Source organism: Chiloscyllium plagiosum, chromosome 36 (assembly GCF_004010195.1).
Source record: "Chiloscyllium plagiosum isolate BGI_BamShark_2017 chromosome 36, ASM401019v2, whole genome shotgun sequence".
Lineage (NCBI taxonomy): Eukaryota > Metazoa > Chordata > Chondrichthyes > Orectolobiformes > Hemiscylliidae > Chiloscyllium > Chiloscyllium plagiosum.
In genome coordinates, this window is record NC_057745.1 from 14,281,011 (window position 1) to 14,285,054 (window position 4,044).

Here is a 4,044-nt window from a genome sequence, read left to right on the forward strand (position 1 = left end):
TCAGCACCTTCTTCACTGGCACAGAATGCCAAGTATCTATTTTGATGAAGCTACAATAAAGTTGTTGTTGTGGCTTGGCTTACGATCTTTTCTCTCATATTGAAAACAAACACTGAACCATGGTGAAACATTGTAATGATTTACAAGCAAAATGGTGCTTCAAGGCAATACTAGCACTTTATCTTCTGACCTGTTCAGTCACCAGATGAAAGGTAATCCTGTCCCATTCTGCATGGCTCCTATAGGATTGAAGCAAAGTAAAACAAGTCTGGAAGGAGGGTTGCAGGTGGAATGCGATGCCAAATATTATTGAAAGTACATTTATTGGCATTATTGAAATGCTAATTTGATTGAAAACTTACCATTTACCCCATTATTGTTAACTGAGTTATTCACATTCTAGTTATAAACAATTGTAAAGTGAAAACGATTTCAAAACTAAAACTAGTGATAAGACCTAACTGTTCAGATGTGCCCAGACTTTTTGTGCCCTTCAGATGAAGAACTACGCAACAGTTGCTGGGCACTGCAGTTAATTCATGACTACTTATGTAACAACAGACAAGCTCCAATCTACAGGAGCTTCAGATTTTAATGTCTCGCTTGATAATTTTAAATGAAATCCTGGGGGTGATTAGTGATGAAGAAGTATATCGGCTTGGCCTCAACTGTACGCTATTAATTTCAGTCCATTAGAATGAAAACTGAGCTTGCAGACATGAGTATATATTACTGTGTACACACAAGTGTGTATATATAGCACTTTTCATAACCTCAAGGAGTCCCCAAAGTTTCTTGCAGCCAATAAAGAATTTTAAAATCATAATCGCTGTTGTAATGTAGAAGCAGCAAGGTGCTATAAACAATAATGTCATCATTACTGGATATAATTAGAATTATATATTGGGTAAGGGATAAATCATGGCCAGAGCATTGGAGGCAACTCTTCTGTTCAACTTCAGAATTATACATTGGATTCTTTTATGTTCGTGTGACACCACAGTTTATTATTCTTTCCCAGCGCTTGGATCTCCAACACAGCAGCATTCCAACTGGAGTGTTAGCATAGATTCCGAACTCCAACCTCTGACATGGTACGTGTGTCTCTGACTCAAAAGTGGAAGTGATGCCACTGAACCACAAACGTTCCTTTTATAAATCAAATTGCAGGCAATGTGCCCATGACGTGACATTCCTGACTCAGTCGGTAATACCTTTGCCTCTGGATCCGAAAGTTCACATCTTTGACTGAAAGACTTGAATACAAAATCCATGCCTTACTCCAGTGCAATACTGAGGGAGTGCTGCACGGTCATAGATGCCACCTTTTGGATGAGACATTAAACCCATCTATTCTCCCAGGTGGTTGCAAAAGATCACAAGCTTTATTTCCTGAAGAACTCTGACATTCAGACCAGTGGTTATCCCTCAGTCAGCATAACAAAATGCACAGATTATCTCATCATTATAATATTACTGTTTGTCGGAGCTGGCTATATGCCCAATTCCCTATTTTACAATGGTGACAACACTGTGAAAGAGCATTAGGAGATCCTAAGGTTGTCAGGTGTGTTATTGAAGAAAGTCTTTTTTTGTCTTAATATGTATGGTCTCCAGTTGTATGAATGCAAAAGATCAATCTTCTTGAATCTGGCAAAATTTAAAATAAAAACTCAAAATATTGCCTAAATACCTGTAAATTATCACTAGTTAAAATTCCAAATGTCTCCTGACCATTCTGCAAACATATAAGTAGTAGGAATAGACTGTTGTCACAGACAAAGGCGCAGTGGGGGTGAATTTATATTATGATTGTTTCTTAAGTCTGAGACAGTGAGGTATTGTTTGATTTACTCTCTTCCCTCTTTGTTCCAGTCCCTCACTGAGATAAGTCAAAAGGTGTTTAAATCCTGTATGTTAGACTCTAATTTTCAAGTAAACTCACTACTGAAATCTTTAAAATAAAATTAAAGATAAAGTTTATTAACAAAACAAACAGGACACGGGAGAATTGCTTCCCTATTCCATAGATACATACAAGCACTCAGGAAATTAAGTGATGATAGGTTATAAATTAAAAGTTTTAGTAAATTCAGAGGTACTGAAATCAGTTCATGTGAGTTTCAACTTACCGAGGGTCAGTGTCTAATAATAACTTCCTTGATGAGCTGAGTCCAGTAGTTTTCTACCTTGCAGGCAAAGTGTAGGTTTCATTCCAGTTGACAACCTGGAGTCAAGGATGGAGTGTTTGAGACTGGCAGCCAGCTCAACATGGAATGCTGCTCTCCATCTTGAGGTCCAATAACAACTGACTCAGAAGCACACAATTTAAGCACTTCCATCACTTCCAATCTCAGTTATATGACAAAAGAAGGCATTTCAAGTGCTGATGGCTCATCTCAGTGGGATAATTGTAAGACTGCTAAGCTAATAGTGTAACATTACCTCCTCCATTTGAGCTTCCATTGCGAGGTGACCTAATAACTGTAAAAGCATTAGTGCTCATTTTAGCATAATTTGTCTAGTTGTTTCTCGCTTGTCCAGAGCTCGTTGCAAGCACACAGCTCATCTCCAGGCCCTGTATCAATTTTAGCTGAAGTATCTATGCAAAGCAAGGTGTTCAGAAACTTTTAGAAACACAACATGTGATCAGCCTCAGTCATCTTAAGAGTTCAGTAAGGTTGCCAACTTTTAAATGAAACAGAAGTTAAACTTAGAAGTATCAAACAGAATCGAGCTTTATTTTAGATATTTTTTTGTATGTTCTCTTGCCATGACGCCACTTAATTAAATTATAATTGATTAGAATCAGAAATTATCTTACCTTACAAAACAACCAACTATTGGAGCGGCTCAGTGGTTAGCACTGCTGCCTCATAGCACTAGGGTCCCAGGCTTGATCCCAGCCTCGGGTGACTGTCGGTGTGGAGTTTGCACATTCTCCCCATGTCTGCATGGGTTTCCTCCCACAATCCAAAGATGTGTGGGTCAGGTGAATTGGTCATGCTAAATTGCCCTTAGTGTTAGGAGGGAAATGGTTCTGGGCGGGTTACTCTTCAGAGGATCGGTGTGGACTGGTTGGGCCAAAGGGCCTGTTTCCGCACTGTAAGGAATCTAAACTAATCTCAATTTTGAATGTTCCTATATCTGAAGAATATTGACCTAGATTTTGTCATCATCACTTCTCTGAAACTTCTCTGTGGGAATGCAGAACTCGTCATCAGTGATTCAATGTTTCCCCATAGAATTCATAGAAGGTGTCCTCCCATCCTGAGTGTGCAGTCAGTAAAAAGTACTGAATGAATTAAAATTTGCCCTTTTAGTCATCTTATTATAAAACTACAGGAAAAATGTACACCCCATTGAATAAGGTCAGTTGAGCCTTGAAAAACGTTAAGTTCATAATTATTTATGAAAAGTCGCTCTGGCTCTGGAAACCTTTTATATTTGGGGAATGTCAAATTGCATCATTATTATTTTTAAAATAAATTTAGTGATAATTTAATTTCGTGTTTAATCTCATTTGTATGACCCAATGGTTTATTTTGCTCTCTGTAAAATTAAATTAAAAATCAAAAATGATTTTGCTTCCTTGTTTGCGATCTGTGAGGCTATGTCAATGTGATGTGCTGCTTGCTTGATTACAGCACTGTAGCTGGGAAAGCAACCATCCCCTTCCCCTTAATGGGGGAGGTGGTGCTGCAAGTGCTAATGTCACCCAGCTAGTAATCCAAGAAAATGGGTCCAAATCCCACTTTAGCAGAATTATTTTTTTTTAAATCTGGAATTCAAAGCTGGTCTAATGGTGACCAGACAATCATTGCCAACGGTTTTGAAAACCTATCTGGTTCACTCTTGCATAATGAAAAGTAAATCTGCTGTCCTTACCTGACTTGGCCCTATATGTGACCCTTAACTGTCTCCTGAAAAAGCCAGTTCAAGGGTAACTAGAGATGGGCAATAAATGTTGGCCTAGACAACAACAGCCACATGAAGTCCCTGCAAATGAATTTTAAAAAACTTGACATCAGATCCAACCTTGGG